We start from the raw sequence: 13,486 nt of genomic DNA, 5'->3' as shown, positions 1-13,486 counted from the left end.
TAGTTTGTTGACAAGAAAAAGTTAGAAAAAAACTCTCATTTTTCATTTTTGATCCCTGATCCATAGAGTAAGAATATTATAAGTGCACTTTAAAGGCAAATTTCTAGCCATGAGCTATCACAAAAGGAGAACCTCATTTTAGATAATTAGATTTTTGATTTGCTAACCAGCTTTGTTACTGCTTAACAACCTCAAGTCCCTTTTTTTTTTATTTCAACTAGGTTTTGCGCTCCCATTTTTGTTCTGTTCAGTCTTCGTCTTTGTCCTATGGCTGCCTGACTCTTTGTCTAGTTCTGGCTCCTTTAACATTTGATTTTCTTTCTGTCATGTCTCTAATGCTTTTTGCTCAAACATATTCCTAGTATAGCTTTATTGCCTATACAACCTGGCATCACCTCTTGCTTTTGTCTTCAGTTCTCCAGCTCTTGCTTCATTCTGATTGAATAGAAATTCAATCACCTGGTTACCCAACAGGGCCCCCTTAATTTCTCAGCTACTAGTTTAGACACTAGGTGGTGCTATGCTTTTACTGCTGGTCTAGGTTTACCTCAGAGTAATAGCATTGATTCTGGCAAATGGGATGATTCTGGAGAATATAGATTATCAGGAGAAAGGGAAAGGCTTGGAAATCATAGTGTAGCTTAAAATAAGCCAAATACACAGAAATGAGTCAACATTACTAGTAGAACTAGGCCCTGGAATAAACCAAAGGTGAGGGAATCTACTGTAAATGTTGAAATGTTACCCGAGAGAGAATAAATGAAAGCTCAAAAAGAAGAGGAAATGAGAAAGGAATGGGTGCTCTTATAAGCAAATACAAGATGGTTCCATTTTTCTCTGTACAGAGGGCTGAGAGTGAGGGATAGATGGAGGATAAAGGATTTAACTAAATGAATATTATTTGGAATAGCCACTTAAGGAATTGCTTAAGCAGCTATCTAAAAACAGATATATTAGATTATAGAGAATAAATCAAGCAGTTGTAATATTTTAGGATCAAAAAATAAATCACAAAATGCAGAAAGGGTACACCATCAATGTGTACAATATTTTTTTCTTTGTATAGTGAGGCCCAAGTTGGAGCTATGGGTTCATTCTGTGTATTTTAAATTTACCTAATTTTAATCCTAAAAAATTTCCAGGTTTATGGGTTTATTTTTAAACACTGACTATGCAAGAAAATGGAAACCTGAGAACTATTTCCATGGCATTTTTAATACCCTAAAGTAGAGACAACCAAAATCATCCACAGTTAAATGAATGGAAGGGGTATAACTTCACAGCTGGAAGCTGGATTTGACAGTGAGTACCAGTGATAGACTCTTTCCTAAGGAGAATATCACAAAGTAATACAGTAGCAGTTGAAACAACACTCTTTGTAACATATTGTACCGGCTTCATTTATCTGTTCAATGAATAGGAAATCTACTTAAGCCACAGTGCCAAGATACACTATTTTTTTTTTTACCTCAAATGCATTTTTCACATTGCCTTCATGATAATGGAAAAAAGTGTAATAAACAAAATGAATGTCTTTTATACCACAGAACACTTAATTCATGCAGTGAGGCTACAAGCTGAGGTTCCTGTTTGGGTTTTAAGAAATTGAATCATTTAAAATTCATTACAACAATGAGGCATTTGGAAAACGGATTTGTAATCTCCATAATTAAATCTATACACTAGATAGTTTTATATGAAAAATGAGAATGTAGAGGAATATGGAAAATGTTTGCCATATTAAAATCATAAGTAAGGTACTTACACATGTTGACAAACTTCATAGAGAATTTTGTCTGTTCTTTCCAGACTTATGATCTTAACAATCTTTTGGTGAAGTTCAAAGTTTTATTTTGTTTTAAAATTTTATTGTCTTCTGAGAAGCCACTGGGATAATATTCTCTAAGAGATGCCTGATATCAAAGGTAAGAAAAATAATAACATAGAATGGGTCCAAAAAAGGGGACTATAACAATATAAAAAGTGCTAATCCTGATCCTTGGTTGGAAGAGAGTGGTGGGAGATAAGCATTGTTACAGTTTCTTTTCTATTTTTAATTAAGTTTATTGGGGTGACATAGGTAATGAGATCATATAGGTTTCAAGTACACTGTGTCTTGCACTTTGTGCCCACCACCTAAAGTCAAACCATCTTCCATGGCCACATATTAGGCCCTCCTCCCCCCAATCCCCTACCCTCTTTCTTCTTGCAGCTGCCACATTATTGCTTGTGTCCATGAGTTTTAGTTTTATACCCCACATATGAGTGAAATTATATGGTTTTTAGCTTTTTTTCTGACTGACTTATTTCTTAATATTTTCAAGGTCCATCCATGTTGTCACATATGGCAGTATTTCCTCTTTCTTATGCCTGAGTAGTATTCCATTGTATAATGTACCACTTCTTCTTTATCCAATCCGCTTTCAAAGGACACTTTTTCTGTCTCCATGTCTTGGCCTTCATGGATAATGCTGCAATGAACATAGAGGTCCACATATCTCTGAGAATACATGCTTTTGAGTTTTTTGGATAGCTACTCAGGAGAGGAATTGCTGGGTCATATGGTAACTCCATTCTTAATTTTTTGAGGAACCACCAGAAAAACAGTCATTTTATATAGTGGCTGTAGCAGTCTGAATTTCCACCAGCAGTGAATGAGGACTCAATTTTGTCTACAACCTCTCCAGCACTTGTTATCACTTGTCTTTTTGTTAATAGCCATTCTGACAGGTGTGAGGTGGCATCTCACTGTACTTTTGATTTGAATTTTACTATTAGCTAGTGAAGTTGAACATCTTTTTATATATCTATTCTCCATTTATATGTCTGTTTGGGAGAGGTGTCTGTTTAGGTCTTCTGCCCATTTTTCAATTGGATTGTTGTTTGTTTGGAGTTAAGTTTTATGAATTCTTTTTATATTTTGGATACGGAATCTTTGTCAGAGCTGTTATTTGAAAATATCATCACCAATTTGGTGATTACCTCTTTATTTTGTTGTTGGTTTATGTTGCTGTACAGAAGCTTTTTAGTTTGATATAGTTACATTCATTTATTTTTGCCTTTACTTCCCTTGCCTTTGGGCTCAAATTCATAAAATGTTCTCCACAACCAAAGTCCATAAATTTAGTACCTATGTTTTCTTCAATGTAATTTATTGTTTCAGATCTTATATTTAAGTCTTTGATCCACAGTGAGTTAATTTTTATATATGGAGACAAACTGTAATCTACTTTCATTCTTTTGCATATGGCTTTCCAATTACCCCAGCACCATTCATTGAAGAGACTTTCATTCCTCATTGTGTGTTTCTGGCTCTTTTGTCAAAAATTTTCTGGCCATATACATGTTGTTTTATATATGGGCTTTCAATTCTGTTCCACATATCTATGTGTCTGTTTTTCTGCCAATATCATGCTGTTCTGATTATTGTAGTTCTGTAGTATATGCAAATCAATCAATGTAATACATCACATTAAGGAAATGATAAAAATCATATCATATGATCTTATCAATAGATATAGAAAAAACATTTGATAATATAGAACATCCATTTATGATTAAAACACTCGATAAAATAGGAATAGAAGGAAAGCATCTCAACATAATAAAGTTCATGTATGATAGACCTTCTGCCCATATCATACTCAATGATGAAAAACTGAAAGCTTTTCCTTTAAAATCAGGAAGAAGACATGGATGCCCACTCTTACCACTCTTTCTTTTAAATTTTTTATTTTTCTATTTTTTATGTGTTCCAAATGTTTTAAATTATGGTTCAAGTATAGTTGTCTCCATTTTCCTCCCAACACTCTGCCCCACCCCACCTATCCTAACATCCCACCCTCAATCCTAACCCCCTTTGACTTTGTCCATGTGTCCTTTATATATGTTCCTTAGCAACCCTTCCTCTCTTTCCCCTATTATCTTCTCCCTCCTCTCCTCTGGTTACTATCCATTTGTTCTTTATTTCCATGTCTTGGGTGATATTTTGCTTTTTTATTTGTTTTGTTGATTAGGTTCCACTTATACGTGAGATCATATGGTATTTGTCTTTCACTACCTGGCTTATTTCACTTAGTGTAGTGCTCCAGTTCCATCCATGCTGTCTCAAAGGATAGGAGCTCCTTCTTTCATTCTGCTGTGTAATATTCCATTGAGTAAATGTACCATACTTTTTTGATCCACTCATTTACTGATGGGCACTTAGGTTGATTCCAACTTTTGGCTATTGTAAATTGTGCTGCTATGAACACTGGGGTGCATAGGTTCATTTGAATTGTTTCAGGATTCTCAGGGTATAGTCCCAACAGTAGAATTGCTGAGTCAAAAGGCAGTTCCATTGTCAGTTTCTTGAGGAAATTCCATACTGTTTTCCACAGTAGCTGCACCAGTCTGCATTCCCACCAACAGTGCACTAGGGTTCCCTTTTCTCCACAACCTCACCAGCACTTGTTGTTTGTTGATTTGTTTATGATGGCCATTCTCCCTGGTGTAAAGTGGTATCTCACTGTGGTTTTAATTTGCATCTCTCTGATGGCTAGTGATGCTGAGCATCTTTTCATGTCTCTGGGCGCTGTGTATGTCCTCCTTGGAGAAGTGTCTGTTCAGGCCATTTGCACATTTTTTTATTGGATTGTTTGTCTTCCTGGAGTGGAGTCATATGAGTTCTATATATATTTTGGTACCTTGTCTAAGGTATCATTGGCAAATATGTTTTCCCATATGGTTGGTTCCCTCTTCATCAACATAGTTCTGGAAGTCCTAGCCAGAGTGCTAAGGCAAGAGACAGAAATTAAAAATCTTCCAATTTGGGAAATCAGAAGTAAAAGTGTCACTTTTGCAGGTGACATGATTCTGTACCTGGAAAACCCTAAAGGCTCCACCAAAAAAATATTAGAAACAATAAGCATATATAGTAAAGTTGCAGGATTCAAAATCAATGTACAAAAATCCACTGCTTTCCTATATACTATGAATGAAACTTCAGAAAAAGAAAGAGAAACAATTACTTTTGCAATTGCAACCAAAAGAATAAAATACTTAAGAATAAACTTAACAAAGGATGTGAAGGATCTATATACTGAAAACTACAACGCATTATTGAAAGAGATAGAAAAAGATACACCCAAATGGAAAGATTTTCCATATTCATGGACTGGAAGAATCAATATAGTTAAAATGGCCATATTACCCAAAGCAATATATAGATTTAATGCAATCCCCATCAAAATCCCAATGACATTTTTTAAAGAAATAGAACAAAAAAATGACCAGATTAATATGGAACCACAAAACAACCTGAGTAGCCAAAGCAATTCTGAGGAAGAACAAGGGAGGAAGCATTGTAACAGTTTTAAAGTCACCATAGTATCTCATCAGTACCCCATGTAGCATGATTATCCAAGTTTTGCTAGGTACAGATACATTATGTGATTCAACCATCTGTGTGCATCAAGGTTATATAAGACATTAAGTAAAAGAGCAGAAGTGGATGATAACAACTTCACATGGAATCCAGCATTGTACATACTCTCTTTTCAAAATCAAGGGCAATTCATAATCTAAGAGATGGGTATAACATAACATTTTTAAAGCAAGCAAAGGCCCTGGATGCAATTAGAAGCCATTGATTTTCACCGTAACTGAACAAAATTTTTATTTAATTGGTGCTCTTTTTAAACAATCTTGGCACTATGCATAAACATAGTAGAAAACCACACTATCTTTATAAAATGAAAAATAAAAAAACAACTATTGTTCATGTCCAGAAAAATAAATAACTTGCAGAAAAGTGTGGTCATGGGGCTAGATCTACACTGGAAATTTCTCTCTGACATACATGGATGGCTTTGATTGATGATTATGGAATGCCAACTTATTTAAACATATATGCACCTACACACTCAATCAAAAATTTTGGACAGGAATTGATTATTCTTTAACTTTGATACTCCATTCAGAATATAAGATAGTTACCAGAACACTCAATCACAACTGCCAGATTACTGATATTAGCATTTTGTAAGTCTTGGTAAAAATATATTGTACAGTTTAGATATTTACAAAATAGAGAATCATGTACCACCTATAAAAGTTACAACAACGGAAAATAAAGATAATACATTTTTAAAAGGTGTTAAGTAGGAAAACCTTTAGTAAATTATAAGGACAGTAGCAATTTTATGAGTGGACTCCTTTCAAATATAGATACATGCTCTGGAAAAGTCTTAAAAACACTTTAAAAATCTCACAGGATCCTATTTGCAATGAAGAAGTAAAGGGTGATTGGAGGGATTATTATGTAAGGGAACTGTGTGATAAGGTATTTCATAGGTGAATAAACACATAGGAATGTAAAATATTACCTTTTTTAATAAAGCTATAATTTTTTAACCAACTTGTATTAATGTTTGGGCCTGTCATAATGTTAACATTTGAAAAAGATTTTGTTCAAAAGGGGAAAAATAACAAGATTTTAATGGCCAATATCCACAGTTCTCTATGTAGACTTGATTATTAGCAACAACACACCAATCATGCTTTTGTCTCATGACCTTTGCACTCAGTACTGCCACTGCTAGGAATATTCCTCCCTCGATATCTATCTGCTGCTCCCTCTTATTTTATTCGGGTCTCTACTCAAATGTCCCCTTATCAAAGATGAAAGGCTAGAATACATTCTTTGGTGCTGAAGTAGAATCAAAGATAACAGTCACAACAGGTAGAGAGACAAGAAGGATAGATGATAGATAGATAGACAGATAGTACTAAAGGTCTTCCCTAATATTGGTAATTTGTGCCTTATCTCTTCTTTTTTTCTTGATAAGGCAAATGTATTGATTTTTTTCCAAAGGAACTAGCTTTAGATTCCATTACTTTTGTCTGTTTCTATTTTTAATTTCACTGATTTCCTTTCTGATATTTACATTTCCTTTCTTTTTTTATTTTGGGTTTAGAATGTTCTTTTTTATTTGTTTCTTTGTTTCTGGTGTTTGAAGTTGTAATGCTATGTTACTGATTTGAGGACTTTTCTTCCTTTTAACATTAAACATATATACTATAAATTTACTTCTCACTACTGCTGTACTTGCATTGCACAAGTTGTGATAATGTTATACATTTTTATTTATTTTTGTTATATTCTTCTTTTTTATTTAGTTCAAAAATAATTTGTTAACTTCCCTTAGACTTCCTCTTTGACACATAGGTTATTTAGAAGTGTATTGTTTATTCTAAATATATTTGGAAATTTTCAGATATCTTTCTTTTATTGATTTCTATTTCATTCAATTGTCAGATAACATGTTATCAATGATTTTTCTCTTTAAAATTTTTAAAAGTTGCTTTATATCCAAGAAGATGGTCTATTTTGTTGAATGTGTGTCTGAGAGAAATATCTTATGCTGTTGTTGGGTTGAGTGTTCTACAAAATACATTAGTTTAAGTTGGTTGATAGTGTTTTTCAGGTCTTCTCTGTACTGATTGATTTTCTACTTTGTTTATACATTACTGAGAGAAGAGTGTTGATGTCTTCAAATATAATTGTAGAATTTTCTATTTTTCCTTCCAGTTCTTTCAGTTTTTGCTTCATGTATTTTGAAGCCTTGTTGTTACATGTATGCATATCCAGAAATGTTATGTCTTCTTGGAGAATTGGTTTCTTTATTATTACATAATGCCCTTCTCTTCCCTGGTGATACTATTTGTTCTGAATTCTATTTTGTCTAATATTAATAAAAATATTCAAGCTTTATTTTTTGATTATTGTTCAATACAATTGTCTGCATTTTCTCCCCACCACTTTCCCCTGGCCACCCACCCCCACCTCTCACCTTCCATCCTTCCCCCTTTGTCTGTGTCCATGGGTTCTTTTTTTTTTTAAGATTTTATTTATTTATTTTTAGAGAGGGAAGGGAAGGAGATAGAGAGACAGAGAAACATCAATATGTGATTGCTGGGGATCATGGCCTGCAAACTAGGCATGTGCCCTGGCTGGGAATCGAACCTGTGACACTTTGGTTCGCAGCCCGCGCTCAATCCACTGAGCTACACCAGCCAGGGCCATGGGTTCTTTATACATGTTCCTTGATGACCCTTTCCGTTCTTTCTTCTGTAACCTTCCTTCCCCTCCCTTCTGGTCACTGTCATTTTGTTCTTTATTTCAACGTCTCTGGCTACATTTTTCTTGCTTGTTTGTTTTGTTGATTAGGTTCCACTTAAGGTGAGATCATATAGTATATGTCTTTCACCACCTGGCTTATTTCACTTAGCATAATGCTCTCCATTCCATGCATGCTCTTGCAAAAGGTAGGAATTCCTTCTTTCTTTATGTTGTGTGGTGTTCCATTGTATAAACGTACCAAAGTTTTCTGATCCACTCATTTACTGATGGGCACTTAAGTTGCTTTCTACACTTGGCTATTGCAAATTGTGCTGCTACGAACAATGGGGTACATAGGTTCTTTTTAATTAATGCTTCAGGATTCTTAGGGTATAATCCCAGCAGTGGAATTGCCAGGTCAAAAAGCAGTTCCATTTTAATTTTTTTTAAATATAATTTCTTGATTACGCTATTACATTGTCCCATTACCCCCCCTTCATTCCCCTCCACCCTGTACACTCTCTCCCATTTTAATTTTTTTCTCTTTTTTAATATTTTATTTATTTTATTTTTAGAGAGGGAAGGGAAGGAGAAAGAGAGAGAGAGAGAAACATCAACGTGTGGTTGCTGGGGGCTGTGGCCTGCAATCCAGTCATGTGCCCTGACTGGGAATCGAACCTGCGATGCTTTGGTTCTCAGCCCATGCTCAATCCACTGAGCTACACCAGCGAGGGCCCATTTTAATTTTTTTTGAAGAAATTCCATACTGTTTTCCACTGTGGATACACCAGTGTGCATTCCCACCAACAATGCACTTGGGTTCCCTTTTCTTCACATCTTCTCCAATGTTTGTTGTTTCTTGATTTGTTTGTCATGGCCATTCTCACTGGTGTGAAGTGGTATCTCATTGTGGTTTTAATTCGCATCTCTCTGATGGCTAGTGATGCTGAGCATCCTTTCATATGTCTCTGGGCGCTGTGTATGTCCTCCTTGGAGAAGTGTCTGTTCAAGCCATTTGCCCATTTTTTAATCGGATTGTTTGCCTTTCTGGAGTGGAGTCATATGAGTTCTATATATATTTTGGCACCTTGTCTGAGGTATGTATCATTGGCAAATATGTTTTCCCATACAGTTGGTTCTTGACTAATTTTGCTGATGTTTTCTTTAGCCATGCAGAAACTTTTTATTTTGATGAGGTCCCATTTGTTTATTCTTTCCTTTATGTCCCTTGCTCTAGGTGGCATAAGAATAGATGCATAGGTCAATGGAACAGAATATAGAGCCGAGAAATAAACCCAAGTCTCTATGGTCAATTAATATTCAACAAAGGGGACAGAGGCATAAAATGGAATAAAAATAGCCTCTTCAACAAATGGTGGTGGGACATATGGACAGCTACGTGCAAAAAAAAGAAACTCGATCACCAACTTCTACCATACACAAAAATAAAATCAAGATGGGTAAAAGACTTAAATGTAAGTCATGACACCATAAAAGTCCCAGAGGGGAATATAGACAGAAAAATCTCAGATATTGCACACAGTAATATGTTCACCAGTATGTCCCCTAGAGCAAGGGACATAGAATAAACAAATTTGACTCCAGCTTTATTTTTGATCAGTGTTTAAATGTGTGTATTTTCATTACTTTCTTTAAATCTTCCTCTCTCTCTCTCTCTATCTCTATCTGTGTGTGTGTGTGTGTGTGTGTGTTCTTATACACAGCATACAGATAGCTCTTAAAATTTTGATCCAATATGACATTCTTGTCTTTAAATTCCCACATTTGAACAATTTACCTTTATTGTGATTATCAATATAGTTTGAGGAAAATTCACCATCTTACTGGCTATTTTCCTTTTGTTCCACCTGTTATTTTCTTTTTCCTCTTTTTTAGCTTCATTTCAATTAATTGAGCATATTTATGAGATGATTTTATCTCTGTTATTGATAACTCTATCAAATATAATAGTTATATAAAATAATGGAGTTTAAAATATACATCTTTAATTAATTAGAGACTACCTTTAAAAAATATACCCCTTTATTTGTAGAGTAAGGTCCTTATGATTGTAATTCTGAATTCTTTCCCCCTGTCTTCTGTGCTATGTTTGTAATAATTTTCACTTTTATATATGTTTTAAAAATATAATGCTTTGGTACTATTTTGGCTTTAGACAAGTAAGGAAAAATGTAGAAGTAATTAAAGCAATAAGAATTAAGGCAAAAATGTTTACTTTCACTTTTTTTTCAGTTTTCAGGGGTCTTCATTTCTTTGTGGTGATTCAAACTTCTTCCTGGTGTCAGACTCTTTGTGTCTGAAAAACATCTTTTAACATTTCTTGTAGTGTAGACATGTAAAAATGCATTCACTCAGTTTTTGTTTTCAGGGAAATTATTTATTTCTCTTTTTGAAAGGTATTTTCATTAGGTTTGGAACTGTGGGTTGATTTTATTTTTACTTCAACACTTTATAAATGCCATTTCAATACTTTCTGTGTTGCATAGATTCTGAGAAGAAATCTTCTGTAATTCTCATTATTATTCCTTTGTATGTAATGTGTTCCTTTTCCCTGAATAACCTAGATTTTCACCTGTTTGAAAATAAGTCTAGTTGTGTGTGTATGTGTGTGCGTGTGTGTGTGTTGGTAATTGTTGTATTTCATTTTCTCTGAGCTTCTGTCACCTGTGGTTTGTTGTGTGCCACTAATTTTGACAGATTAGTAAAAGCTGACTATGGCTACAGAGGCAATATAGTGCCCCTGGGGGCACAGCCACAAGTGGAATACACAGTCATTGCAGGCTCTCTCCATGGATGCCATTGGGCACTTAAACCAAAGATTAGTGAGAGCCTGGGAAAGCATCCCTAATAGGACATTATTCCCCGGGAGAGGGGAATAGCAGCAGCAAATCCAATATTTCTCCAAATACTTATTTTCTGTTCTCTCTTTTGTTTTTGGGATTCCAGTTACCCCTGTGATAGATCATTTGATATTGTACTTCAAATTTTGGTTTCTCTGAATTTTTATTTTCTCCTTTTCTTTGTGTTTATTTATTTATTTTTTTAAATAATTTCTATGGGCATATCTTCAAGTTCACTGGCTATTCCCTCAGCTGTGCCCAATGTACTGATGAGCCCATCAAAGGTATTCTGTATCACATTTACTGCTTATTATTTTTAACCTTTTACTTGATTTTTCCATATAGTTTTCATTTTGTCTGCTGAATTTTGCCATTTTATATTGAATGTTGTCCATCTTATCAATGATAATATCTAACATGTTAAACGTAGTTTTTTAAAAATTTTTTTAGATAGTTCCATTTGTTTCAAATCTCACCCTGGTTTTGTTGATTACTTTGTTTTTTGGAAGTATGCAATTTTTAATTGGTTTTTTAATGTAACTAAATTTTGGTTGAATTTTGAACATTTTATGTAAGACAGTATAAACTAAGGTTAATATTTTTTATGTCTAGAAACTGGCATGTCTTTGTGTTTACTATGCTCTTAGTGTGGTATGTGAGTTGTGTGTGTGTGTGTGTGTGTGTGTGTGTGTGTGTGTGAGATTCTAGTCAAGAGTTGAACAAGGTTTGGTGTTTCTTGCTGCTATTGTTAATCTTGGTGTCCCAAACTTCAATTTCCTCTAATAATGTATTATGTTTAGATTGTTTTTTAATTAATTTTATTGGGGTGGGTTCTTATTGCCCAAGGGTTTTTATCAGTTCCTGCTCCATAGCTTTAGGTCTTCCCTTGGTTAAGCCTCAGAGAGAGTCTCCTCTTAGACCCTCACAACACAGTCATCATTATTGCACTGTTACTTATTACTGAACTCTGTTGATGAAGGGTGTTCCCTGATGTTTTAATTAATCCTTCATCCTAAGCAAGAACTATGTCCCTGGGTCTCATAGATGTGGTGTCCTCACTACTCTTACCCCTCCTCCTGGGTCTCATAGATGTGGCGTCCTCACTGCTCTTACCCCTCCCCAAATATAGTTCTTGGCCCATCCTCCTGCCCTCCCTACAGATAGTAGTTTTCTTCCTTTTTACCAGTTGCAGTACATTTTCACCAATGTCTTAAGGGTGACATTTTGTGTTGCCCTTCCCTCTCTCAGAGTTTAAGGTTTTTGTTCCATAGATAAAATAGGAGAAACAAATCTGGGTAAGATTTGCTGCTGCTATCCCCCTCACTCAGACTTATATGATGAGAGATGCTTTTTTGGGGATCTCACCAATTTTTGTTTTGAGTGTCCAGTAACGTCCATGGAGACAGCCTGCAATGAGTGTGTATTCCCCTGTGCCCCAGGAGTTCTGGATTTTCCTTCAAGCCATACTAAGCTTTTACTAATCTTTCAAAAATTTATAACAGTTTTTTAAAATCTTAAAATACTATTAGACTTACAGGAATATTACAACAGAGAGAGTCCCTGCATATATATAATTTACCCAGCTTTTTTTAGGTTAACATCTTTTGTAACCATAAAACATTGATCCAAACTAAGAAATTATCTTTGGTATTATATTATTCACAAAAATATGTTTATTAATTATTTCTTCTTAGTAGCTTCTGTCTATGTCTTCTCCACATAAGTTAAGTGCTTGCATCTTATCTCTCCTTGCTTGTCTTTCCTTAGATTTCAAGTTATATTATTCTTTGTGATCTCAGCTTTCTGATAGGTTGAAGAAAATGATAAATGATAAATTTGAAATCTCTCTAGCTGTGTTGTTTTTGTTGTCATAAAAGTGTAAGTGATGCTTTTTCCAGCTTTGTATAACTTGTAGTCCAAGTCAAAAGTAGAAGTAAGCAAATATTTTTAAATGAATGCATAAATAAACAAATGAATGATCTGTTGCCCCAAAGTAAATATGATGTATAAGGGAAGACAAGACAACTGTTTAAATATTAAGGTACATCATGCATATTAAATGTTTTCTAATTTGTTATGGTTATGTACTAACAATGATCCATTTGGGAGCCTTTCATAAGTTAGACATAAATGTACTATTTAGAAACATTTCACAAAAAATGTTTTTGCATTTTAGGTAAACATCTCTCCAAAGGTAGTTGTTTTCTTTTTTTCAAATTTGAGATCATAGTTTTTCACTGGATCCATCCACAGAATGAAAATGTAGAAAGCAGCAGCTCTAGTTTGTTGAGGTCTAATTCGGGAATCTTTGGGAAAAGCCCAGATTTGCTTCGGGTTAGTCTCAATCTTTAATTTGAAAAACTTCTCTCCTTACACAGTTACATACAGCTGAACTGTATTAATATATTGGTAAATCTGACCTTGTTATTTGCCAGTGTGATGCAACCACAGTGGTCAAATATATTGATTCTTTCTGTTTTGGTGAATAGAGAATGGTGTTTTAAGATATCAGTACTTAATGTGT

Source organism: Phyllostomus hastatus, unplaced genomic scaffold (genome assembly GCF_019186645.2).
Source record: "Phyllostomus hastatus isolate PE091 unplaced genomic scaffold, TTU_PhHast_1.1 phas_contig_90, whole genome shotgun sequence".
NCBI lineage: Eukaryota > Metazoa > Chordata > Mammalia > Chiroptera > Phyllostomidae > Phyllostomus > Phyllostomus hastatus.
The sequence above is the reverse complement of the archived record's forward strand: the minus strand, read 5'-3'. Positions refer to the sequence as shown.